The 26,342-nt window shown below is 40.1% G+C and overlaps 21 non-coding genes across 21 annotated transcripts; all 21 read right to left on the bottom strand.

Moving 5' to 3' along the window:
* Positions 1-1,736: 1,736 nt before the first annotated feature.
* TRNAK-CUU (transfer RNA lysine (anticodon CUU)) lies at positions 1,737-1,809 on the bottom strand. Its single transcript has one exon. It is a non-coding gene; the product is annotated as a tRNA-Lys (tRNA).
* A 353-nt stretch (positions 1,810-2,162) lies between these two features.
* Positions 2,163-2,235, bottom strand: TRNAA-AGC (transfer RNA alanine (anticodon AGC)). The gene has a single exon. It is a non-coding gene; the product is annotated as a tRNA-Ala (tRNA).
* Positions 2,236-2,580: 345 nt separating this feature from the next.
* On the bottom strand, positions 2,581-2,653 carry TRNAK-CUU (transfer RNA lysine (anticodon CUU)). The gene has a single exon. It is a non-coding gene; the product is annotated as a tRNA-Lys (tRNA).
* Positions 2,654-3,006: 353 nt separating this feature from the next.
* Positions 3,007-3,079, bottom strand: TRNAA-AGC (transfer RNA alanine (anticodon AGC)). Its single transcript has one exon. It is a non-coding gene; the product is annotated as a tRNA-Ala (tRNA).
* A 345-nt stretch (positions 3,080-3,424) lies between these two features.
* Positions 3,425-3,497, bottom strand: TRNAK-CUU (transfer RNA lysine (anticodon CUU)). Its single transcript has one exon. It is a non-coding gene; the product is annotated as a tRNA-Lys (tRNA).
* A 4,490-nt stretch (positions 3,498-7,987) lies between these two features.
* On the bottom strand, positions 7,988-8,060 carry TRNAA-AGC (transfer RNA alanine (anticodon AGC)). The gene has a single exon. It is a non-coding gene; the product is annotated as a tRNA-Ala (tRNA).
* Positions 8,061-9,249: 1,189 nt separating this feature from the next.
* TRNAK-CUU (transfer RNA lysine (anticodon CUU)) lies at positions 9,250-9,322 on the bottom strand. Its single transcript has one exon. It is a non-coding gene; the product is annotated as a tRNA-Lys (tRNA).
* A 353-nt stretch (positions 9,323-9,675) lies between these two features.
* TRNAA-AGC (transfer RNA alanine (anticodon AGC)) lies at positions 9,676-9,748 on the bottom strand. The gene has a single exon. It is a non-coding gene; the product is annotated as a tRNA-Ala (tRNA).
* Positions 9,749-10,093: 345 nt separating this feature from the next.
* TRNAK-CUU (transfer RNA lysine (anticodon CUU)) lies at positions 10,094-10,166 on the bottom strand. The gene has a single exon. It is a non-coding gene; the product is annotated as a tRNA-Lys (tRNA).
* Positions 10,167-10,519: 353 nt separating this feature from the next.
* On the bottom strand, positions 10,520-10,592 carry TRNAA-AGC (transfer RNA alanine (anticodon AGC)). Its single transcript has one exon. It is a non-coding gene; the product is annotated as a tRNA-Ala (tRNA).
* Positions 10,593-12,625: 2,033 nt separating this feature from the next.
* On the bottom strand, positions 12,626-12,698 carry TRNAK-CUU (transfer RNA lysine (anticodon CUU)). Its single transcript has one exon. It is a non-coding gene; the product is annotated as a tRNA-Lys (tRNA).
* Positions 12,699-13,051: 353 nt separating this feature from the next.
* On the bottom strand, positions 13,052-13,124 carry TRNAA-AGC (transfer RNA alanine (anticodon AGC)). The gene has a single exon. It is a non-coding gene; the product is annotated as a tRNA-Ala (tRNA).
* A 345-nt stretch (positions 13,125-13,469) lies between these two features.
* Positions 13,470-13,542, bottom strand: TRNAK-CUU (transfer RNA lysine (anticodon CUU)). The gene has a single exon. It is a non-coding gene; the product is annotated as a tRNA-Lys (tRNA).
* A 353-nt stretch (positions 13,543-13,895) lies between these two features.
* Positions 13,896-13,968, bottom strand: TRNAA-AGC (transfer RNA alanine (anticodon AGC)). Its single transcript has one exon. It is a non-coding gene; the product is annotated as a tRNA-Ala (tRNA).
* A 345-nt stretch (positions 13,969-14,313) lies between these two features.
* On the bottom strand, positions 14,314-14,386 carry TRNAK-CUU (transfer RNA lysine (anticodon CUU)). Its single transcript has one exon. It is a non-coding gene; the product is annotated as a tRNA-Lys (tRNA).
* A 353-nt stretch (positions 14,387-14,739) lies between these two features.
* TRNAA-AGC (transfer RNA alanine (anticodon AGC)) lies at positions 14,740-14,812 on the bottom strand. The gene has a single exon. It is a non-coding gene; the product is annotated as a tRNA-Ala (tRNA).
* Positions 14,813-17,648: 2,836 nt separating this feature from the next.
* Positions 17,649-17,721, bottom strand: TRNAK-CUU (transfer RNA lysine (anticodon CUU)). Its single transcript has one exon. It is a non-coding gene; the product is annotated as a tRNA-Lys (tRNA).
* A 353-nt stretch (positions 17,722-18,074) lies between these two features.
* On the bottom strand, positions 18,075-18,147 carry TRNAA-AGC (transfer RNA alanine (anticodon AGC)). The gene has a single exon. It is a non-coding gene; the product is annotated as a tRNA-Ala (tRNA).
* A 345-nt stretch (positions 18,148-18,492) lies between these two features.
* TRNAK-CUU (transfer RNA lysine (anticodon CUU)) lies at positions 18,493-18,565 on the bottom strand. Its single transcript has one exon. It is a non-coding gene; the product is annotated as a tRNA-Lys (tRNA).
* Positions 18,566-18,918: 353 nt separating this feature from the next.
* On the bottom strand, positions 18,919-18,991 carry TRNAA-AGC (transfer RNA alanine (anticodon AGC)). The gene has a single exon. It is a non-coding gene; the product is annotated as a tRNA-Ala (tRNA).
* A 345-nt stretch (positions 18,992-19,336) lies between these two features.
* On the bottom strand, positions 19,337-19,409 carry TRNAK-CUU (transfer RNA lysine (anticodon CUU)). Its single transcript has one exon. It is a non-coding gene; the product is annotated as a tRNA-Lys (tRNA).
* Positions 19,410-26,342: the final 6,933 nt, after the last annotated feature.

The raw sequence follows: 26,342 nt of genomic DNA, 5'->3' as shown, positions 1-26,342 counted from the left end.
AATTTTTAGGAGTTAGTGCATGTCTAATGCAAGATTAATAACCATATTATGAGAGCCAATGCTATCATCCAGCAAAAAATACTCGTTTTCGCCCAACGTGGGGCTCGAACCCACGACCCTGAGATTAAGAGTTATGGTATGCAGACTCATCATTTTTTATTAAGGAAAACTGTTTCTGGATATTCCTCTGCTCTTGTTTTGCAAGGAACTTCACTTTTATACATCCTTCAGAGGAAAGAATGTCAAGTAAAATAAGACGAAATGAAAATGGAAGGTGTGAAATTTTCATTTTGAGATTGCATAAGAAATCAAATTCCTCTCACGTGCTATAGAATACCTAAACACTTTTGATTAAACCACTTTAGTTGTTATAATGACACCAAATTTGAAAGCCATCTGTGACTTTTCTGTTCTTACTCTGCAACAACCATGGCAATTACAAGTTAAAAAGTAAAATGTATGCAAATTTTAGAATGGAGAATGCGGGCATCGATGCCGCTACATCTCGCATGCTAAGCGAGCGCTCTACCATTTGAGCTAATTCCCCTGTGTGCTCACTCAGCATCACATTTCAAAAGTAACGTTACTGCTGTCCACACTTTATTTTAAGTCTAATTGCCCATAACATGAGTGTTCAGTTCACTCCTAACTGATGCCTTAACTACACCTAGGGGATGTTTTACACTTCAGGTTGGCATGTTTAGTACTTGAATAGGAGTGATATCACTGTATGTTAACCTAGACTCAGGCCCTACCTAATCTTGGAGATACATTTCTCATGAATGAGTAACCAAGGGAGATACAATTTTTAGGAGTTAGTGCATGTCTAATGCAAGATTAATCACCATATTATGAGAGCCAATGCAATCATCCAGCAAAAAATACTCGTTTTCGCCCAACGTGGGGCTCGAACCCACGACCCTGATATTAAGAGTCTCATGCTCTACCGACTGAGCTAGCCGGGCTCCCACTTAAATATGGTATGCAGACTCATCATTTTTTATTAAGGAAAACCGTTTCTGGATATTCCTCTGCTCTTGTTTTGCAAGGAACTTCACTTTTATACATCCTTCAGAGGAAAGAATGTCAAGTAAAATAAGACGAAATGAAAATGGAAGGTGTGAAATTTTCATTTTGAGATTGCATAAGAAATCAAATTCCTCTCACGTGCTATAGAATACCTAAACACTTTTGATTAAACCACTTTAGTTGTTATAATGACACCAAATTTGAAAGCCATCTGTGACTTTTCTGTTCTTACTCTGCAACAACCATGGCAATTACAAGTTAAAAAGTAAAATGTATGCAAATTTTAGAATAGAGAATGCGGGCATCGATCCCGCTACCTCTCGCATGCTAAGCGAGTGCTCTACCATTTGAGCTAATTCCCCTGTGTGCTCACTCAGCATCACATTTCAAAAGTAACGTTACTGCTGTCCACACTTTATTTTAAGTCTAATTGCCCATAACATGAGTGTTCAGTTCACTCCTAACTGATGCCTTAACTACACCTAGGGGATGTTTTACACTTCAGGTTGGCATGTTTAGTACTTGAATAGGAGTGATATCACTGTATGTTAACCTAGACTCAGGCCCTACCTAATCTTGGAGATACATTTCTCATGAATGAGTAACCAAGGGAGATACAATTTTTAGGAGTTAGTGCATGTCTAATGCAAGATTAATCACCATATTATGAGAGCCAATGCTATCATCCAGCAAAAAATACTGGTTTTCGCCCAACGTGGGGCTCGAACCCACGACCCTGAGATTAAGAGTCTCATGCTCTACCGACTGAGCTAGCCGGGCTCCCACTTAAATATGGTATGCAGACTCATCATTTTTTATTAAGGAAAACTGTTTCTGGATATTCCTCTGCTCTTGCTTTGCAAGGAACTTCACTTTTATACATCCTTCAGAGGAAAGAATGTCAAGTAAAATAAGACGAAATGAAAATGGAAGGTGTGAAATTTTCATTTTGAGATTGCATAAGAAATCAAATTCCTCTCACGTGCTATAGAATACCTAAACACTTTTGATTAAACCACTTTAGTTGTTATAATGACACCAAATTTGAAAGCCATCTGTGACTTTTCTGTTCTTACTCTGCAACAACCATGGCAATTACAAGTTAAAAAGTAAAATGTATGCAAATTTTAGAATGGAGAATGCGGGCATCGATCCCGCTACCTCTCGCATGCTAAGCGAGCGCTCTACCATTTGAGCTAATTCCCCTGTGTGCTCACTCAGCATCACATTTCAAAAGTAACGTTACTGCTGTCCACACTTTATTTTAAGTCTAATTGCCCATAACATGAGTGTTCAGTTCACTCCTAACTGATGCCTTAACTACACCTAGGGGATGTTTTACACTTCAGGTTGGCATGTTTAGTACTTGAATAGGAGTGATATCACTGCATGTTAACCTAGACTCAGGCCCTACCTAATCTTGGAGATACATTTCTCATGAATGAGTAACCAAGGGAGATACAATTTTTAGGAGTTAGTGCATGTCTAATGCAAGATTAATCACCATATTATGAGAGCCAATGCTATCATCCAGCAAAAAATACTTGTTTTCGCCCAACGTGGGGCTCGAACCCACGACCCTGAGATTAAGAGTCTCATGCTCTACCGACTGAGCTAGCCGGGCTCCCACTGAAATATGGTATGCAGACTCATCATTTTTTATTAAGGAAAACTGTTTCTGGATATTCCTCTGCTCTTGTTTTGCAAGGAACTTCACTTTTATACATCCTTCAGAGGAAAGAATGTCAAGTAAAATAAGACGAAATGAAAATGGAAGGTGTGAAATTTTCATTTTGAGATTGCATAAGAAATCAAATTCCTCTCACGTGCTATAGAATACCTAAACACTTTTGATTAAACCACTTTAGTTGTTATAATGACACCAAATTTGAAAGCCATCTGTGACTTTTCTGTTCTTACTCTGCAACAACCATGGCAATTACAAGTTAAAAAGTAAAATGTATGCAAATTTTAAAATGGAGAATGCGGGCATCGATCCCGCTACCTCTCGCATGCTAAGCGAGCGCTCTACCATTTGAGCTAATTCCCCTGTGTGCTCACTCAGCATCACATTTCAAAAGTAACGTTACTGCTGTCCACACTTTATTTTAAGTCTAATTGCCCATAACATGAGTGTTCAGTTCACTCCTAACTGATGCCTTAACTACACCTAGGGGATGTTTTACACTTCAGGTTGGCATGTTTAGTACTTGAATAGGAGTGATATCACTGTATGTTAACCTAGACTCAGGCCCTACCTAATCTTGGAGATACATTTCTCATGAATGAGTAACCAAGGGAGATACAATTTTTAGGAGTTAGTGCATGTCTAATGCAAGATTAATCACCATATTATGAGAGCCAATGCTATCATCCAGCAAAAAATACTCGTTTTCGCCCAACGTGGGGCTCGAACCCACGACCATGAGATTAAGAGTCTCATGCTCTACCGACTGAGCTAGCCGGGCTCCCACTTAAATATGGTATGCAGACTCATCATTTTTTATTAAGGAAAACTGTTTCTGGATATTCCTCTGCTCTTGTTTTGCAAGGAACTTCACTTTTATACATCCTTCAGAGGAAATAATGTCAAGTAAAATAAGACGAAATGAAAATGGAAGGTGTGAAATTTTCATTTTGAGATTGCATAAGAAATCAAATTCCTCTCACGTGCTATAGAATACCTAAACACTTTTGATTAAACCACTTTAGTTGTTATAATGACACCAAATTTGAAAGCCATCTGTGACTTTTCTGTTCTTACTCTGCAACAACCATGGCAATTACAAGTTAAAAAGTAAAATGTATGCAAATTTTAGAATGCAGAATGCGGGCATCGATCCCGCTACCTCTCGCATGCTAAGCGAGCGCTCTACCATTTGAGCTAATTCCCCTGTGTGCTCACTCAGCATCACATTTCAAAAGTAACGTTACTGCTGTCCACACTTTATTTTAAGTCTAATTGCCCATAACATGAGTGTTCAGTTCACTCCTAACTGATGCCTTAACTACACCTAGGGGATGTTTTACACTTCAGGTTGGCATGTTTAGTACTTGAATAGGAGTGATATCACTGTATGTTAACCTAGACTCAGGCCCTACCTAATCTTGGAGATACATTTCTCATGAATGAGTAACCAAGGGAGATACAATTTTTAGGAGTTAGTGCATGTCTAATGCAAGATTAATCACCATATTATGAGAGCCAATGCAATCATCCAGCAAAAAATACTTGTTTTCGCCCAACGTGGGGCTCGAACCCACGACCCTGATATTAAGAGTCTCATGCTCTACCGACTGAGCTAGCCGGGCTCCCACTTAAATATGGTATGCAGACTCATCATTTTTTATTAAGGAAAACCGTTTCTGGATATTCCTCTGCTCTTGTTTTGCAAGGAACTTCACTTTCATACATCCTTCAGAGGAAAGAATGTCAAGTAAAATAAGACGAAATGAAAATGGAAGGTGTGAAATTTTCATTTTGAGATTGCATAAGAAATCAAATTCCTCTCACGTGCTATAGAATACCTAAACACTTTTGATTAAACCACTTTAGTTGTTATAATGACACCAAATTTGAAAGCCATCTGTGACTTTTCTGTTCTTACTCTGCAACAACCATGGCAATTACAAGTTAAAAAGTAAAATGTATGCAAATTTTAGAATGGAGAATGCGGGCATCGATCCCGCTACCTCTCGTATGCTAAGCGAGCGCTCTACCATTTGAGCTAATTCCCCTGTGTGCTCACTCAGCATCACATTTCAAAAGTAACGTTACTGCTGTCCACACTGTATTTTAAGTCTAATTGCCCATAACATGAGTGTTCAGTTCACTCCTAACTGATGCCTTAACTACACCTAGGGGATGTTTTACACTTCAGGTTGCATGTTTAGTACTTGAATAGGAGTGATATCACTGTATGTTAACCTAGACTCAGGCCCTACCTAATCTTGGAGATACATTTCTCATGAATGAGTAACCAAGGGAGATACAATTTTTAGGAGTTAGTGCATGTCTAATGCAAGATTAATCACCATATTATGAGAGCCAATGCTATCATCCAGCAAAAAATACTCGTTTTCGCCCAACGTGGGGCTCGAACCCACGACCCTGAGATTAAGAGTTATGGTATGCAGACTCATCATTTTTTATTAAGGAAAACTGTTTCTGGATATTCCTCTGCTCTTGTTTTGCAAGGAACTTCACTTTTATACATCCTTCAGAGGAAAGAATGTCAAGTAAAATAAGACGAAATGAAAATGGAAGGTGTGAAATTTTCATTTTGAGATTGCATAAGAAATCAAATTCCTCTCACATGCTATAGAATACCTAAACACTTTTGATTAAACCACTTTAGTTGTTATAATGACACCAAATTTGAAAGCCATCTGTGACTTTTCTGTTCTTACTCTGCAACAACCATGGCAATTACAAGTTAAAAAGTAAAATGTATGCAAATTTTAGAATGGAGAATGCGGGCATCGATCCCGCTACATCTCGCATGCTAAGCGAGCGCTCTACCATTTGAGCTAATTCCCCTGTGTGCTCACTCAGCATCACATTTCAAAAGTAACGTTACTGCTGTCCACACTTTATTTTAAGTCTAATTGCCCATAACATGAGTGTTCAGTTCACTCCTAACTGATGCCTTTACTACACCTAGGGGATGTTTTACACTTCAGGTTGGCATGTTTAGTACTTGAATAGGAGTGATATCACTGTATGTTAACCTAGACTCAGGCCCTACCTAATCTTGGAGATACATTTCTCATGAATGAGTAACCAAGGGAGATACAATTTTTAGGAGTTAGTGCATGTCTAATGCAAGATTAATCACCATATTATGAGAGCCAATGCAATCATCCAGCAAAAAATACTCGTTTTCGCCCAACGTGGGGCTCGAACCCACGACCCTGATATTAAGAGTCTCATGCTCTACCGACTGAGCTAGCCGGGCTCCCACTTAAATATGGTATGCAGACTCATCATTTTTTATTAAGGAAAACCGTTTCTGGATATTCCTCTGCTCTTGTTTTGCAAGGAACTTCACTTTTATACATCCTTCAGAGGAAAGAATGTCAAGTAAAATAAGACGAAATGAAAATGGAAGGTGTGAAATTTTCATTTTGAGATTGCATAAGAAATCAAATTCCTCTCACGTGCTATAGAATACCTAAACACTTTTGATTAAACCACTTTAGTTGTTATAATGACACCAAATTTGAAAGCCATCTGTGACTTTTCTGTTCTTACTCTGCAACAACCATGGCAATTACAAGTTAAAAAGTAAAATGTATGCAAATTTTAGAATGGAGAATGCGGGCATCGATCCCGCTACCTCTCGTATGCTAAGCGAGCGCTCTACCATTTGAGCTAATTCCCCTGTGTGCTCACTCAGCATCACATTTCAAAAGTAACGTTACTGCTGTCCACACTGTATTTTAAGTCTAATTGCCCATAACATGAGTGTTCAGTTCACTCCTAACTGATGCCTTAACTACACCTAGGGGATGTTTTACACTTCAGGTTGGCATGTTTAGTACTTGAATAGGAGTGATATCACTGTATGTTAACCTAGACTCAGGCCCTACCTAATCTTGGAGATACATTTCTCATGAATGAGTAACCAAGGGAGATACAATTTTTAGGAGTTAGTGCATGTCTAATGCAAGATTAATCACCATATTATGAGAGCCAATGCTATCATCCAGCAAAAAATACTCGTTTTCGCCCAACGTGGGGCTCGAACCCACGACCCTGAGATTAAGAGTTATGGTATGCAGACTCATCATTTTTTATTAAGGAAAACTGTTTCTGGATATTCCTCTGCTCTTGTTTTGCAAGGAACTTCACTTTTATACATCCTTCAGAGGAAAGAATGTCAAGTAAAATAAGACGAAATGAAAATGGAAGGTGTGAAATTTTCATTTTGAGATTGCATAAGAAATCAAATTCCTCTCACATGCTATAGAATACCTAAACACTTTTGATTAAACCACTTTAGTTGTTATAATGACACCAAATTTGAAAGCCATCTGTGACTTTTCTGTTCTTACTCTGCAACAACCATGGCAATTACAAGTTAAAAAGTAAAATGTATGCAAATTTTAGAATGGAGAATGCGGGCATCGATCCCGCTACATCTCGCATGCTAAGCGAGCGCTCTACCATTTGAGCTAATTCCCCTGTGTGCTCACTCAGCATCACATTTCAAAAGTAACGTTACTGCTGTCCACACTTTATTTTAAGTCTAATTGCCCATAACATGAGTGTTCAGTTCACTCCTAACTGATGCCTTAACTACACCTAGGGGATGTTTTACACTTCAGGTTGGCATGTTTAGTACTTGAATAGGAGTGATATCACTGTATGTTAACCTAGACTCAGGCCCTACCTAATCTTGGAGATACATTTCTCATGAATGAGTAACCAAGGGAGATACAATTTTTAGGAGTTAGTGCATGTCTAATGCAAGATTAATCACCATATTATGAGAGCCAATGCAATCATCCAGCAAAAAATACTCGTTTTCGCCCAACGTGGGGCTCGAACCCACGACCCTGATATTAAGAGTCTCATGCTCTACCGACTGAGCTAGCCGGGCTCCCACTTAAATATGGTATGCAGACTCATCATTTTTTATTAAGGAAAACCGCTTCTGGATATTCCTCTGCTCTTGTTTTGCAAGGAACTTCACTTTTATACATCCTTCAGAGGAAAGAATGTCAAGTAAAATAAGACGAAATGAAAATGGAAGGTGTGAAATTTTCATTTTGAGATTGCATAAGAAATCAAATTCCTCTCACGTGCTATAGAATACCTAAACACTTTTGATTAAACCACTTTAGTTGTTATAATGACACCAAATTTGAAAGCCATCTGTGACTTTTCTGTTCTTACTCTGCAACAACCATGGCAATTACAAGTTAAAAAGTAAAATGTATGCAAATTTTAAAATGGAGAATGCGGGCATCGATCCCGCTACCTCTCGCATGCTAAGCGAGCGCTCTACCATTTGAGCTAATTCCCCTGTGTGCTCACTCAGCATCACATTTCAAAAGTAACGTTACTGCTGTCCACACTTTATTTTAAGTCTAATTGCCCATAACATGAGTGTTCAGTTCACTCCTAACTGATGCCTTAACTACACCTAGGGGATGTTTTACACTTCAGGTTGGCATGTTTAGTACTTGAATAGGAGTGATATCACTGTATGTTAACCTAGACTCAGGCCCTACCTAATCTTGGAGATACATTTCTCATGAATGAGTAACCAAGGGAGATACAATTTTTAGGAGTTAGTGCATGTCTAATGCAAGATTAATCACCATATTATGAGAGCCAATGCTATCATCCAGCAAAAAATACTCCTTTTCGTCCAACGTGGGGCTCGAACCCACGACCCTGAGATTAAGAGTCTCATGCTCTACCGACTGAGCTAGCCGGGATCCCACTTAAATATGGTATGCAGACTCATCATTTTTTATTAAGGAAAACTGTTTCTGGATATTCCTCTGCTCTTGTTTTGCAAGGAACTTCACTTTTATACATCCTTCAGAGGAAAGAATGTCAAGTAAAATAAGACGAAATGAAAATGGAAGGTGTGAAATTTTCATTTTGAGATTGCATAAGAAATCAAATTCCTCTCACGTGCTATAGAATACCTAAACACTTTTGATTAAACCACTTTAGTTGTTATAATGACACCAAATTTGAAAGCCATCTGTGACTTTTCTGTTCTTACTCTGCAACAACCATGGCAATTACAAGTTAAAAAGTAAAATGTATGCAAATTTTAGAATGGAGAATGCGGGCATCGATCCCGCTACCTCTCGCATGCTAAGCGAGTGCTCTACCATTTGAGCTAATTCCCCTGTGTGCTCACTCAGCATCACATTTCAAAAGTAACGTTACTGCTGTCCACACTTTATTTTAAGTCTAATTGCCCATAACATGAGTGTTCAGTTCACTCCTAACTGATGCCTTAACTACACCTAGGGGATGTTTTACACTTCAGGTTGGCATGTTTAGTACTTGAATAGGAGTGATATCACTGCATGTTAACCTAGACTCAGGCCCTACCTAATCTTGGAGATACATTTCTCATGAATGAGTAACCAAGGGAGATACAATTTTTAGGAGTTAGTGCATGTCTAATGCAAGATTAATCACCATATTATGAGAGCCAATGCTATCATCCAGCAAAAAATACTTGTTTTCGCCCAACGTGGGGCTCGAACCCACGACCCTGAGATTAAGAGTCTCATGCTCTACCGACTGAGCTAGCCGGGCTCCCACTTAAATATGGTATGCAGACTCATCATTTTTTATTAAGGAAAACTGTTTCTGGATATTCCTCTGCTCTTGTTTTGCAAGGAACTTCACTTTTATACATCCTTCAGAGGAAAGAATGTCAAGTAAAATAAGACGAAATGAAAATGGAAGGTGTGAAATTTTCATTTTGAGATTGCATAAGAAATCAAATTCCTCTCACGTGCTATAGAATACCTAAACACTTTTGATTAAACCACTTTAGTTGTTATAATGACACCAAATTTGAAAGCCATCTGTGACTTTTCTGTTCTTACTCTGCAACAACCATGGCAATTACAAGTTAAAAAGTAAAATGTATGCAAATTTTAAAATGGAGAATGCGGGCATCGATCCCGCTACCTCTCGCATGCTAAGCGAGCGCTCTACCATTTGAGCTAATTCCCCTGTGTGCTCACTCAGCATCACATTTCAAAAGTAACGTTACTGCTGTCCACACTTTATTTTAAGTCTAATTGCCCATAACATGAGTGTTCAGTTCACTCCTAACTGATGCCTTAACTACACCTAGGGGATGTTTTACACTTCAGGTTGGCATGTTTAGTACTTGAATAGGAGTGATATCACTGTATGTTAACCTAGACTCAGGCCCTACCTAATCTTGGAGATACATTTCTCATGAATGAGTAACCAAGGGAGATACAATTTTTAGGAGTTAGTGCATGTCTAATGCAAGATTAATCACCATATTATGAGAGCCAATGCTATCATCCAGCAAAAAATACTCGTTTTCGCCCAACGTGGGGCTCGAACCCACGACCATGAGATTAAGAGTCTCATGCTCTACCGACTGAGCTAGCCGGGCTCCCACTTAAATATGGTATGCAGACTCATCATTTTTTATTAAGGAAAACTGTTTCTGGATATTCCTCTGCTCTTGTTTTGCAAGGAACTTCACTTTTATACATCCTTCAGAGGAAAGAATGTCAAGTAAAATAAGACGAAATGAAAATGGAAGGTGTGAAATTTTCATTTTGAGATTGCATAAGAAATCAAATTCCTCTCACGTGCTATAGAATACCTAAACACTTTTGATTAAACCACTTTAGTTGTTATAATGACACCAAATTTGAAAGCCATCTGTGACTTTTCTGTTCTTACTCTGCAACAACCATGGCAATTACAAGTTAAAAAGTAAAATGTATGCAAATTTTAGAATGGAGAATGCGGGCATCGATCCCGCTACCTCTCGCATGCTAAGCGAGCGCTCTACCATTTGAGCTAATTCCCCTGTGTGCTCACTCAGCATCACATTTCAAAAGTAACGTTACTGCTGTCCACACTTTATTTTAAGTCTAATTGCCCATAACATGAGTGTTCAGTTCACTCCTAACTGATGCCTTAACTACACCTAGGGGATGTTTTACACTTCAGGTTGGCATGTTTAGTACTTGAATAGGAGTGATATCACTGTATGTTAACCTAGACTCAGGCCCTACCTAATCTTGGAGATACATTTCTCATGAATGAGTAACCAAGGGAGATACAATTTTTAGGAGTTAGTGCATGTCTAATGCAAGATTAATCACCATATTATGAGAGCCAATGCAATCATCCAGCAAAAAATACTCGTTTTCGCCCAACGTGGGGCTCGAACCCACGACCCTGATATTAAGAGTCTCATGCTCTACCGACTGAGCTAGCCGGGCTCCCACTTAAATATGGTATGCAGACTCATCATTTTTTATTAAGGAAAACCGTTTCTGGATATTCCTCTGCTCTTGTTTTGCAAGGAACTTCACTTTCATACATCCTTCAGAGGAAAGAATGTCAAGTAAAATAAGACGAAATGAAAATGGAAGGTGTGAAATTTTCATTTTGAGATTGCATAAGAAATCAAATTCCTCTCACGTGCTATAGAATACCTAAACACTTTTGATTAAACCACTTTAGTTGTTATAATGACACCAAATTTGAAAGCCATCTGTGACTTTTCTGTTCTTACTCTGCAACAACCATGGCAATTACAAGTTAAAAAGTAAAATGTATGCAAATTTTAGAATGGAGAATGCGGGCATCGATCCCGCTACCTCTCGTATGCTAAGCGAGCGCTCTACCATTTGAGCTAATTCTCCTGTGTGCTCACTCAGCATCACATTTCAAAAGTAACGTTACTGCTGTCCACACTGTATTTTAAGTCTAATTGCCCATAACATGAGTGTTCAGTTCACTCCTAACTGATGCCTTAACTACACCTAGGGGATGTTTTACACTTCAGGTTGGCATGTTTAGTACTTGAATAGGAGTGATATCACTGTATGTTAACCTAGACTCAGGCCCTACCTAATCTTGGAGATACATTTCTCATGAATGAGTAACCAAGGGAGATACAATTTTTAGGAGTTAGTGCATGTCTAATGCAAGATTAATCACCATATTATGAGAGCCAATGCAATCATCCAGCAAAAAATACTCGTTTTCGCCCAACGTGGGGCTCGAACCCACGACCCTGATATTAAGAGTCTCATGCTCTACCGACTGAGCTAGCCGGGCTCCCACTTAAATATGGTATGCAGACTCATCATTTTTTATTAAGGAAAACCGTTTCTGGATATTCCTCTGCTCTTGTTTTGCAAGGAACTTCACTTTTATACATCCTTCAGAGGAAAGAATGTCAAGTAAAATAAGACGAAATGAAAATGGAAGGTGTGAAATTTTCATTTTGAGATTGCATAAGAAATCAAATTCCTCTCACGTGCTATAGAATACCTAAACACTTTTGATTAAACCACTTTAGTTGTTATAATGACACCAAATTTGAAAGCCATCTGTGACTTTTCTGTTCTTACTCTGCAACAACCATGGCAATTACAAGTTAAAAAGTAAAATGTATGCAAATTTTAGAATAGAGAATGCGGGCATCGATCCCGCTACCTCTCGCATGCTAAGCGAGTGCTCTACCATTTGAGCTAATTCCCCTGTGTGCTCACTCAGCATCACATTTCAAAAGTAACGTTACTGCTGTCCACACTTTATTTTAAGTCTAATTGCCCATAACATGAGTGTTCAGTTCACTCCTAACTGATGCCTTAACTACACCTAGGGGATGTTTTACACTTCAGGTTGGCATGTTTAGTACTTGAATAGGAGTGATATCACTGTATGTTAACCTAGACTCAGGCCCTACCTAATCTTGGAGATACATTTCTCATGAATGAGTAACCAAGGGAGATACAATTTTTAGGAGTTAGTGCATGTCTAATGCAAGATTAATCACCATATTATGAGAGCCAATGCTATCATCCAGCAAAAAATACTGGTTTTCGCCCAACGTGGGGCTCGAACCCACGACCCTGAGATTAAGAGTCTCATGCTCTACCGACTGAGCTAGCCGGGCTCCCACTTAAATATGGTATGCAGACTCATCATTTTTTATTAAGGAAAACTGTTTCTGGATATTCCTCTGCTCTTGCTTTGCAAGGAACTTCACTTTTATACATCCTTCAGAGGAAAGAATGTCAAGTAAAATAAGACGAAATGAAAATGGAAGGTGTGAAATTTTCATTTTGAGATTGCATAAGAAATCAAATTCCTCTCACGTGCTATAGAATACCTAAACACTTTTGATTAAACCACTTTAGTTGTTATAATGACACCAAATTTGAAAGCCATCTGTCACTTTTCTGTTCTTACTCTGCAACAACCATGGCAATTACAAGTTAAAAAGTAAAATGTATGCAAATTTTAGAATGGAGAATGCGGGCATCGATCCCGCTACCTCTCGCATGCTAAGCGAGCGCTCTACCATTTGAGCTAATTCCCCTGTGTGCTCACTCAGCATCACATTTCAAAAGTAACGTTACTGCTGTCCACACTTTATTTTAAGTCTAATTGCCCATAACATGAGTGTTCAGTTCACTCCTAACTGATGCCTTAACTACACCTAGGGGATGTTTTACACTTCAGGTTGGCATGTTTAGTACTTGAATAGGAGTGATATCACTGCATGTTAACCTAGACTCAGGCCCTACCTAATCTTGGAGATACATTTCTCATGAATGAGTAACCAAGGGAGATACAATTTTTAGGAGTTAGTGCATGTCTAATGCAAGATTAATCACCATATTATGAGAGCCAATGCTATCATCCAGCAAAAAATACTTGTTTTCGCCCAACGTGGGGCTCGAACCCACGACCCTGAGATTAAGAGTCTCATGCTCTACCGACTGAGCTAGCCGGGCTCCCACTTAAATATGGTATGCAGACTCATCATTTTTTATTAAGGAAAACTGTTTCTGGATATTCCTCTGCTCTTGTTTTGCAAGGAACTTCACTTTTATACATCCTTCAGAGGAAAGAATGTCAAGTAAAATAAGACGAAATGAAAATGGAAGGTGTGAAATTTTCATTTTGAGATTGCATAAGAAATCAAATTCCTCTCACGTGCTATAGAATACCTAAACACTTTTGATTAAACCACTTTAGTTGTTATAATGACACCAAATTTGAAAGCCATCTGTGACTTTTCTGTTCTTACTCTGCAACAACCATGGCAATTACAAGTTAAAAAGTAAAATGTATGCAAATTTTAAAATGGAGAATGCGGGCATCGATCCCGCTACCTCTCGCATGCTAAGCGAGCGCTCTACCATTTGAGCTAATTCCCCTGTGTGCTCACTCAGCATCACATTTCAAAAGTAACGTTACTGCTGTCCACACTTTATTTTAAGTCTAATTGCCCATAACATGAGTGTTCAGTTCACTCCTAACTGATGCCTTAACTACACCTAGGGGATGTTTTACACTTCAGGTTGGCATGTTTAGTACTTGAATAGGAGTGATATCACTGTATGTTAACCTAGACTCAGGCCCTACCTAATCTTGGAGATACATTTCTCATGAATGAGTAACCAAGGGAGATACAATTTTTAGGAGTTAGTGCATGTCTAATGCAAGATTAATCACCATATTATGAGAGCCAATGCTATCATCCAGCAAAAAATACTCGTTTTCGCCCAACGTGGGGCTCGAACCCACGACCATGAGATTAAGAGTCTCATGCTCTACCGACTGAGCTAGCCGGGCTCCCACTTAAATATGGTATGCAGACTCATCATTTTTTATTAAGGAAAACTGTTTCTGGATATTCCTCTGCTCTTGTTTTGCAAGGAACTTCACTTTTATACATCCTTCAGAGGAAAGAATGTCAAGTAAAATAAGACGAAATGAAAATGGAAGGTGTGAAATTTTCATTTTGAGATTGCATAAGAAATCAAATTCCTCTCACGTGCTATAGAATACCTAAACACTTTTGATTAAACCACTTTAGTTGTTATAATGACACCAAATTTGAAAGCCATCTGTGACTTTTCTGTTCTTACTCTGCAACAACCATGGCAATTACAAGTTAAAAAGTAAAATGTATGCAAATTTTAGAATGGAGAATGCGGGCATCGATCCCGCTACCTCTCGCATGCTAAGCGAGCGCTCTACCATTTGAGCTAATTCCCCTGTGTGCTCACTCAGCATCACATTTCAAAAGTAACGTTACTGCTGTCCACACTTTATTTTAAGTCTAATTGCCCATAACATGAGTGTTCAGTTCACTCCTAACTGATGCCTTAACTACACCTAGGGGATGTTTTACACTTCAGGTTGGCATGTTTAGTACTTGAATAGGAGTGATATCACTGTATGTTAACCTAGACTCAGGCCCTACCTAATCTTGGAGATACATTTCTCATGAATGAGTAACCAAGGGAGATACAATTTTTAGGAGTTAGTGCATGTCTAATGCAAGATTAATCACCATATTATGAGAGCCAATGCAATCATCCAGCAAAAAATACTCGTTTTCGCCCAACGTGGGGCTCGAACCCACGACCCTGATATTAAGAGTCTCATGCTCTACCGACTGAGCTAGCCGGGCTCCCACTTAAATATGGTATGCAGACTCATCATTTTTTATTAAGGAAAACCGTTTCTGGATATTCCTCTGCTCTTGTTTTGCAAGGAACTTCACTTTCATACATCCTTCAGAGGAAAGAATGTCAAGTAAAATAAGATGAAATGAAAATGGAAGGTGTGAAATTTTCATTTTGAGATTGCATAAGAAATCAAATTCCTCTCACGTGCTATAGAATACCTAAACACTTTTGATTAAACCACTTTAGTTGTTATAATGACACCAAATTTGAAAGCCATCTGTGACTTTTCTGTTCTTACTCTGCAACAACCATGGCAATTACAAGTTAAAAAGTAAAATGTATGCAAATTTTAGAATGGAGAATGCGGGCATCGATCCCGCTACCTCTCGTATGCTAAGCGAGCGCTCTACCATTTGAGCTAATTCCCCTGTGTGCTCACTCAGCATCACATTTCAAAAGTAACGTTACTGCTGTCCACACTGTATTTTAAGTCTAATTGCCCATAACATGAGTGTTCAGTTCACTCCTAACTGATGCCTTAACTACACCTAGGGGATGTTTTACACTTCAGGTTGGCATGTTTAGTACTTGAATAGGAGTGATATCACTGTATGTTAACCTAGACTCAGGCCCTACCTAATCTTGGAGATACATTTCTCATGAATGAGTAACCAAGGGAGATACAATTTTTAGGAGTTAGTGCATGTCTAATGCAAGATTAATCACCATATTATGAGAGCCAATGCTATCATCCAGCAAAAAATACTCGTTTTCGCCCAACGTGGGGCTCGAACCCACGACCCTGAGATTAAGAGTTATGGTATGCAGACTCATCATTTTTTATTAAGGAAAACTGTTTCTGGATATTCCTCTGCTCTTGTTTTGCAAGGAACTTCACTTTTATACATCCTTCAGAGGAAAGAATGTCAAGTAAAATAAGACGAAATGAAAATGGAAGGTGTGAAATTTTCATTTTGAGATTGCATAAGAAATCAAATTCCTCTCACATGCTATAGAATACCTAAACACTTTTGATTAAACCACTTTAGTTGTTATAATGACCGCAAATTTGAAAGCCATCTGTGACTTTTCTGTTCTTACTCTGCAACAACCATGGCAATTACAAGTTAAAAAGTAAAATGTATGCAAATTTTAGAATGGAGAATGCGGGCATCGATCCCGCTACATCTCGCATGCTAAGCGAGCGCTCTACCATTTGAGCTAATTCCCCTGTGTGCTCACTCAGCATCACATTTCAAAAGTAACGTTACTGCTGTCCACACTTTATTTTAAGTCTAATTGCCCATAACATGAGTGTTCAGTTCACTCCTAACTGATGCCTTAACTACACCTAGGGGATGTTTTACACTTCAGGTTGGCATGTTTAGTACTTGAATAGGAGTGATATCACTGTATGTTAACCTAGACTCAGGCCCTACCTAATCTTGGAGATACATTTCTCATGAATGAGTAACCAAGGGAGATACAATTTTTAGGAGTTAGTGCATGTCTAATGCAAGATTAATCACCATATTATGAGAGCCAATGCAATCATCCAGCAAAAAATACTCGTTTTCGCCCAACGTGGGGCTCGAACCCACGACCCTGATATTAAGAGTCTCATGCTCTACCGACTGAGCTAGCCGGGCTCCCACTTAAATATGGTATGCAGACTCATCATTTTTTATTAAGGAAAACCGTTTCTGGATATTCCTCTGCTCTTGTTTTGCAAGGAACTTCACTTTTATACATCCTTCAGAGGAAAGAATGTCAAGTAAAATAAGACGAAATGAAAATGGAAGGTGTGAAATTTTCATTTTGAGATTGCATAAGAAATCAAATTCCTCTCACGTGCTATAGAATACCTAAACACTTTTGATTAAACCACTTTAGTTGTTATAATGACACCAAATTTGAAAGCCATCTGTGACTTTTCTGTTCTTACTCTGCAACAACCATGGCAATTACAAGTTAAAAAGTAAAATGTATGCAAATTTTAGAATGGAGAATGCGGGCATCGATCCCGCTACCTCTCGTATGCTAAGCGAGCGCTCTACCATTTGAGCTAATTCCCCTGTGTGCTCACTCAGCATCACATTTCAAAAGTAACGTTACTGCTGTCCACACTGTATTTTAAGTCTAATTGCCCATAACATGAGTGTTCAGTTCACTCCTAACTGATGCCTTAACTACACCTAGGGGATGTTTTACACTTCAGGTTGGCATGTTTAGTACTTGAATAGGAGTGATATCACTGTATGTTAACCTAGACTCAGGCCCTACCTAATCTTGGAGATACATTTCTCATGAATGAGTAACCAAGGGAGATACAATTTTTAGGAGTTAGTGCATGTCTAATGCAAGATTAATCACCATATTATGAGAGCCAATGCTATCATCCAGCAAAAAATACTGGTTTTCGCCCAACGTGGGGCTCGAACCCACGACCCTGAGATTAAGAGTCTCATGCTCTACCGACTGAGCTAGCCGGGCTCCCACTTAAATATGGTATGCAGACTCATCATTTTTTATTAAGGAAAACTGTTTCTGGATATTCCTCTGCTCTTGCTTTGCAAGGAACTTCACTTTTATACATCCTTCAGAGGAAAGAATGTCAAGTAAAATAAGACGAAATGAAAATGGAAGGTGTGAAATTTTCATTTTGAGATTGCATAAGAAATCAAATTCCTCTCACGTGCTATAGAATACCTAAACACTTTTGATTAAACCACTTTAGTTGTTATAATGACACCAAATTTGAAAGCCATCTGTCACTTTTCTGTTCTTACTCTGCAACAACCATGGCAATTACAAGTTAAAAAGTAAAATGTATGCAAATTTTAGAATGGAGAATGCGGGCATCGATCCCGCTACCTCTCGCATGCTAAGCGAGCGCTCTACCATTTGAGCTAATTCCCCTGTGTGCTCACTCAGCATCACATTTCAAAAGTAACGTTACTGCTGTCCACACTTTATTTTAAGTCTAATTGCCCATAACATGAGTGTTCAGTTCACTCCTAACTGATGCCTTAACTACACCTAGGGGATGTTTTACACTTCAGGTTGGCATGTTTAGTACTTGAATAGGAGTGATATCACTGCATGTTAACCTAGACTCAGGCCCTACCTAATCTTGGAGATACATTTCTCATGAATGAGTAACCAAGGGAGATACAATTTTTAGGAGTTAGTGCATGTCTAATGCAAGATTAATCACCATATTATGAGAGCCAATGCTATCATCCAGCAAAAAATACTTGTTTTCGCCCAACGTGGGGCTCGAACCCACGACCCTGAGATTAAGAGTCTCATGCTCTACCGACTGAGCTAGCCGGGCTCCCACTTAAATATGGTATGCAGACTCATCATTTTTTATTAAGGAAAACTGTTTCTGGATATTCCTCTGCTCTTGTTTTGCAAGGAACTTCACTTTTATACATCCTTCAGAGGAAAGAATGTCAAGTAAAATAAGACGAAATGAAAATGGAAGGTGTGAAATTTTCATTTTGAGATTGCATAAGAAATCAAATTCCTCTCACGTGCTATAGAATACCTAAACACTTTTGATTAAACCACTTTAGTTGTTATAATGACACCAAATTTGAAAGCCATCTGTGACTTTTCTGTTCTTACTCTGCAACAACCATGGCAATTACAAGTTAAAAAGTAAAATGTATGCAAATTTTAAAATGGAGAATGCGGGCATCGATCCCGCTACCTCTCGCATGCTAAGCGAGCGCTCTACCATTTGAGCTAATTCCCCTGTGTGCTCACTCAGCATCACATTTCAAAAGTAACGTTACTGCTGTCCACACTTTATTTTAAGTCTAATTGCCCATAACATGAGTGTTCAGTTCACTCCTAACTGATGCCTTAACTACACCTAGGGGATGTTTTACACTTCAGGTTGGCATGTTTAGTACTTGAATAGGAGTGATATCACTGTATGTTAACCTAGACTCAGGCCCTACCTAATCTTGGAGATACATTTCTCATGAATGAGTAACCAAGGGAGATACAATTTTTAGGAGTTAGTGCATGTCTAATGCAAGATTAATCACCATATTATGAGAGCCAATGCTATCATCCAGCAAAAAATACTCGTTTTCGCCCAACGTGGGGCTCGAACCCACGACCATGAGATTAAGAGTCTCATGCTCTACCGACTGAGCTAGCCGGGCTCCCACTTAAATATGGTATGCAGACTCATCATTTTTTATTAAGGAAAACTGTTTCTGGATATTCCTCTGCTCTTGTTTTGCAAGGAACTTCACTTTTATACATCCTTCAGAGGAAAGAATGTCAAGTAAAATAAGACGAAATGAAAATGGAAGGTGTGAAATTTTCATTTTGAGATTGCATAAGAAATCAAATTCCTCTCACGTGCTATAGAATACCTAAACACTTTTGATTAAACCACTTTAGTTGTTATAATGTGTCAGAGGCTGTGTTCCACTTGCACGGGAGCAGAAGGACGTTAGCTCCCAATGCCCCTTCTAGGTGTTCCCACAAGCGCCTTTTAGTTAGTCGCGCAATGCTGAAACCCCAGAGGGGGAAAGGGGAATTGGACAGAGAAGAGACTGCTCACACCGTCTGCTTCTTGCTTCAGCGTCAGGCGTCTGCTGTTGGTTCTTTCTTGTAATAGATATTGCTGTAAAAAATGCGTTAATTACTTTACTGCTGGAACTCCTCCTAACCCCTCCCACAACTCCCCCTCTGTAACTCTACCTACCCTGATGTGGTGTGAACTTGCTCCTCTTCTTATTTTTGGTTGTGTGATTCTTGACCCTGGTTTCTCTGTAACGACATATTGGGGTTAATACTATTCTCAAACTATTGCCTCTAGTCTTCTGGATAAGTGTATACTACCTGCTCTATTCCTCACCTCCTAGGTCAAGTTGGTCTTATTAATGATTTGTCTTTTCTTTAGGTTGTTGAAATCTTCTTATTAGTGTTGTCCTGACTTAGCATCACCTTCTCTTTACTGGTTGGCTATCCGCTAGTGATTTGTGCTAGCCGACCTAATTTGTTAGCGTGTACTCCTTCTGACTGGTATTGCTCTTGCCCTATACTCTGGTCTCTTCACACTTAGGATAATTGTACTTCCTTAAAATGGTAATAGCAGACAATTAGACTCAAGCGTCTTCTTGAAAATTTCGCCTGAGCGCTCGCTAGTACATTGCTGGAGAATTAATTCGGAACAGTCTTACTGTAGTCTGAAGCTTCTCTGCTAGAAGCCGAAGTATCTCTGAAACTGCGTTGGCCTTCGAAGTTCAAATTTGCTGAGGAATTTTCTAGTGCGTACTGTCCTCCTCACGGTTCAGGTGAAGTGCGCCTCAGTTCGCGCTTGACACCTGCTCGACAATGATTGCACCGCAGAACTAGAACGCGCCACGTAGTTTCCTACCGCGGTTAATTGGACCGCCATCTTGGAAACTGCCTGTGACCCTTTTCTCGGTTCGGTGTCTCAGCTTACGCCTTAAAGCTAAAACGCTCACAGAGAGTCTTGACTTGGGCTTCTTGTTTGTAATCCTGACAGTACCCTCCCTCAAAGTAGCTCCTCTCGGCTTGGGTTTGTCTGGAAATTTCTTATGAAACTCATCTATTAATCTTGGAGCATGGACATCTGTGGACAACTCCCACGATCTTTCCTCGGGTCCAAAACCCTTCCAGTCCAGAAGGTAATACAAGTGTCCTCTCCGAATCTTGGCGTCTAACACTTGCTTCACTTCAAACTCCTCTCCTTGTTCGGTCTGAATTGGCTTAGGTGGTTGATTTAAGCGCACCTCATTTGATGCCTTTTTTAATAAGGAAATATGAAACACTGGATGAACAGATAATCCCGTTGGTAGCTTCAGTCGATAAGTCAAGGCACTCTGCTTTTTCTCAATGGAATATGGGCCAATAAACCTAGGTTGAAACTTCCTATTTCCTTTTAATCTTAGATTCTTAGTGTTCAACCAAACCTTATCACCCTCTCGTAACTCTGGTTCCTTTCTTCTCTTTTTGTCTGCATAATGCTTGTAATTTTCCTTTGCTATGATTAAATTTTTAATGGCCGAACTATGTACCCTAGTCATGTGTTCCACTAAGTCTGTAACTGCTGGGACATCTGCTTCTTGAAAATTTAAAGATTGGTTGGGATGTCTACCTGTGTTCAGATAAAAGGGTGAATAGCCTGTGGATACATTTTTTGCATTATTATGTGCGAACTCAGCCGCCCACAAATATTCTGGCCATTCCCCTTCTTGTTCTAACAGACATAATCTAAGGTATTGTTCCAGTTCTTGATTTGCTCTCTCAGTTTGGCCATCTGTTTCTGGGTGGTAACTAGTGGTGTACCTGGATTCGATGTTCAACCTCTCAGTGAATGATTTCCAAAAATGGGAAAGAAATTGGGAGCCCCTGTCTGAGATTAAAACCTTGGGTATCCCATGAGCTCGAACTATATTTTGACTGAATACTTGAGCTAGTGTCTTGGCAGTGGGTATTCCCTTCAAAGGTATAAAATGTGCCATTTTGGAAAAGGAATCTACACAAACTAGTATTGTATCAAAACCTTGACTAGAGGGTAATTCTACAATCAGGTCTAAGGTGACTGTGTGCCAAGGATAAGGTGGAGTAGGCAAAGGCTGCAAATACCCTTGTGGAGCTCGTCTCTCCGATTTTCCCCTTGCGCAAGTCTCACATGTGGCTACATATTGATGTATATCTTTGATCATATTTGGCCACCAGAATCTTCTTCGGATCAGATCTTCGGTCTTCGATATTCCTTTGTGACCTGCTAGTACATTATCGTGACATTCCTGTAAGGCCTTTTGTTGCATCTCCAGGGTAGGCAGATATAGGGCTCCTTTGTGATACAGTAACCCCTCTTTTACTTCTCGATTGGAATCTTCTTTTAACCATTCAGCTACTTCTTCTGAGGTCATTACCTTCTGATTTTCTCCTTCAGGGAATTCTTTTAAGACCGCACCAATCACCCGTTCTGCAGGTATTATTTCTTGACTCGGGATCTCTTCGGAATTTTCTTCTGAACCCAATCTTGATAAGGCATCTGCCTTACCATTTTGTGATCCAGGCCGATAAGTGATGATGAAATCGTAGTCTGCGAAATATAGGGACCATCGCAATTGCCTGGGAGTTAACGTTCTGGCAGATTTTAAAAACTTCAAATTCCGATGATCCGTATAGACAGTGACTACATGTCTGGCGCCCATCAAGTAGTGCCTCCAATCTTTAAAGGCGTCTTTTATTGCCAATAGTTCCTTCTCCGTGATGGTATAGTTAACCTCGGCCGAGGTCAACTTTCGTGATCGAAAGGCCACTGGATGCAATTGCCCTGTTGTCTTGTGTCTTTGTGATAATACCCCTCCTAAGGCAAAGTTAGAGGCATCCGTTTCCACATAGAATGGTTCGGAAGGATCTGGATGAAGCAGAATTGGTGCTGATGTGAAGTCTTTTTTCAAGAGCATGAATGCTTCTTCTGCCTCCTTTGACCACTCAAAACTCACCCCCTTCTTTAACATCTTGGTTATTGGAATCAATTTCTTAGAGAAGTCTTGAATGAATCTTCGATAGAAGTTGGCAAAACCGATGAAACTTTGTATCTCCTTCACCGATTTCGGGGATTCCCAATCCATTACTGCTCTTATCTTGTTTTCATCCATGGTGATTCCTTCAGGGGAGAGCACAAAGCCTAGGAATTCCACAGAGGAAACCTTGAAGGCGCATTTCTCCAACTTAACATATAGTTTGTTCTCCCGTAACCTTTGTAGCACCTTTTTCACCTGCTCTTCGTGCTCCTCCACTGAGTTGGAATAGACCAGTATATCATCCAAGTACACTATGACTGTTTGATCTATGAACTCCTTTAACACATCATTTATGAAGTGTTGGAATGCTGCAGGAGCATTACACAGTCCATAGGGCATCACTTGGTATTCATATAGTCCATGCTTTGTTCGGAAGGCGGTTTTCCACTCATCACCTTTTCGTATACGCACTAGGTGATAAGCCCCCCTTAAATCCAATTTGGTATATACTTGTGCTCCCTTTACTTGATCCAATAGGACAGAGATTAAAGGTAAGGGGTACCTGTTCTTCACGGTGATCCGATTGATGGCTCGATAGTCTATACAAGTTCTTAATTCCCCATTCTTTTTGGGGATGAAAAAAAGTGGTGAAGAGACTGGGGACTGAGATGGTCGTATGAACCCATTTTCGAGATATTTTTCCAAGTATTCCTTCAGGTGAGCGTCCTCTCGCTCAGTTAGAGCATAAATTCTACTGCACGGAAGGTTTGTGCCAGGTTCCAATTCGATTTTACAATCGTAGTTCCTATGTGGAGGGAGTCTGTCGGCCTCTACCTCACTAAAGACATCTTGGAATTCAGAATACTCTTCGGGCAATTCGGTAGTCGTAACAACACAGATCGTTGCTTCTTTCTCGCTCAAAAATGTCGCAGGAGAATTCGTGGATTCACCCAAACATTTCTTATAACAATTCTCCTCACAATATTTTGATCTTAGTACTACGGTTCGGGCCCCCCAATCTATTGCCGGATTATGCTCGGTGAGCCATGGCAAGCCTAAGATTAACTGAAACTGTGGAGCATCAATCAAATTAAACTGCAATGTTTCCAGGTGTCCTTCGTCTGACTCCAATTCTACAGGTTCTGTATGACTCACTATGGGGCCAGATGAAAGGTTGGTACCATCTACTGCGCGAACTGCTTCACTGCGCTCCTTCCTGATGGCTCTCAACCCGATTCCTTCAGCAAACTTCAAATCGCAAAAATTGCCAGTAGCTCCTGAGTCCAACATCACGGCTACTTGAGTTAAGGTCTTCTCTTGGAATCGCATGGTCATCATAATAATTAAATGTGGGGATGCAGACTGTAAGGTATTGGCCAAAGTATGTGCCTCTGGAGTTGTTTCTTCACTCGCAACCACCCGTCCAACTCCATTTACTGGTGGTGCAAGGCGTTTTCCGCCGGTGATTGCTTAGGTTTCTTAAGACAGTTTCGAACAAAGTGACCGCTGCCTCCACAATAGAGACACAGTTTATTATTTCTTCTTCGTTCCTTTTCCTCTTTTGTGAGGGGACCTCGAATAGTTCCAATTTGCATTGGTTCTCCTCCCCGACCCGAATCCGCTTCCTTCCCACCTTCTATTTTGACTCGGTCGAATCTTGGAACACTGGAGCGAAACTCCTTCCTTTTCTCACCTCTCCTCTCATTTTGACGAAAGTCTATTTCTAGTACTAAATCTATGAGTGCCGAAATTTCCGAAGGTCTATTTGGTACTTGAGCCAAAGCGTCTTTTAACTCATCTTTTAAGCCTCGGTAGAACACTGCCGCCCTCTTGTTTTCTGGCCACTCCGTCTCCACCACCAGCTTATTGAACTGCGCCAAATAAGAAATTAGGTCGCGGTTTCCCTGCTTCATTTCCAGCAACTCGTTATCTGTTGCCTGCGTGGCCTTTCGTCTGTCAAATATTCTCAGGAACTCTTTTTTGAATTCATCTAGGTTATACAAAATGGAGTCATTTCTGGACACCATGGGCATTGACCACGAAGCTGCATCTCCACTTAAGTACGAAAGTATAAATGCCACTTGAGACTGCGCATCCGGGAAAAGTGCGGGGCGGCACATAAAATGAAGGGTACACTGAGTCAAGAAAACTTGAGCTTTCTGGGGATCCCCATTAAAACGTTCTGGGGGGGCTAAGGGAATTACAGGTGATAAAGAATGAATTACTTGAGTTGTAATTTTAGGCTGAGAGGTTGAAGCATCACTCGAGTTTCCTTCTTGAGAAGTGGGAAATTTTACACTAGGAGCTGACAGGAAATTATTCATTTTAAAAGTCAAGTCTACGGTTTCCTTTCTAAGCTCACTGTTCTCCTCTCTCACTGATATTAACTCCCTCTGAATTCCTTCTAAAACCTCCCCCAACTTTTTGAGGTCAAGTCCCTCAGCCATTCTGCTCAGGTGCGATTAAAAACGTGGGCACTTCACTCTGTCAGAGGCTGTGTTCCACTTGCACGGGAGCAGAAGGACGTTAGCTCCCAATGCCCCTTCTAGGTGTTCCCACAAGCGCCTTTTAGTTAGTCGCGCAATGCTGAAACCCCAGAGGGGGAAAGGGGAATTGGACAGAGAAGAGACTGCTCACACCGTCTGCTTCTTGCTTCAGCGTCAGGCGTCTGCTGTTGGTTCTTTCTTGTAATAGATATTGCTGTAAAAAATGCGTTAATTACTTTACTGCTGGAACTCCTCCTAACCCCTCCCACAACTCCCCCTCTGTAACTCTACCTACCCTGATGTGGTGTGAACTTGCTCCTCTTCTTATTTTTGGTTGTGTGATTCTTGACCCTGGTTTCTCTGTAACGACATATTGGGGTTAATACTATTCTCAAACTATTGCCTCTAGTCTTCTGGATAAGTGTATACTACCTGCTCTATTCCTCACCTCCTAGGTCAAGTTGGTCTTATTAATGATTTGTCTTTTCTTTAGGTTGTTGAAATCTTCTTATTAGTGTTGTCCTGACTTAGCATCACCTTCTCTTTACTGGTTGGCTATCCGCTAGTGATTTGTGCTAGCCGACCTAATTTGTTAGCGTGTACTCCTTCTGACTGGTATTGCTCTTGCCCTATACTCTGGTCTCTTCACACTTAGGATAATTGTACTTCCTTAAAATGGTAATAGCAGACAATTAGACTCAAGCGTCTTCTTGAAAATTTCGCCTGAGCGCTCGCTAGTACATTGCTGGAGAATTAATTCGGAACAGTCTTACTGTAGTCTGAAGCTTCTCTGCTAGAAGCCGAAGTATCTCTGAAACTGCGTTGGCCTTCGAAGTTCAAATTTGCTGAGGAATTTTCTAGTGCGTACTGTCCTCCTCACGGTTCAGGTGAAGTGCGCCTCAGTTCGCGCTTGACACCTGCTCGACAATGATTGCACCGCAGAACTAGAACGCGCCACGTAGTTTCCTACCGCGGTTAATTGGACCGCCATCTTGGAAACTGCCTGTGACCCTTTTCTCGGTTCGGTGTCTCAGCTTACGCCTTAAAGCTAAAACGCTCACAGAGAGTCTTGACTTGGGCTTCTTGTTTGTAA

Source organism: Triturus cristatus, chromosome 4_1 (genome assembly GCF_964204655.1).
Source record: "Triturus cristatus chromosome 4_1, aTriCri1.1, whole genome shotgun sequence".
In the NCBI taxonomy this organism is placed as follows: Eukaryota; Metazoa; Chordata; class Amphibia; order Caudata; family Salamandridae; genus Triturus; species Triturus cristatus.
This window is presented reverse-complemented; position numbering and strand designations above follow the sequence as displayed.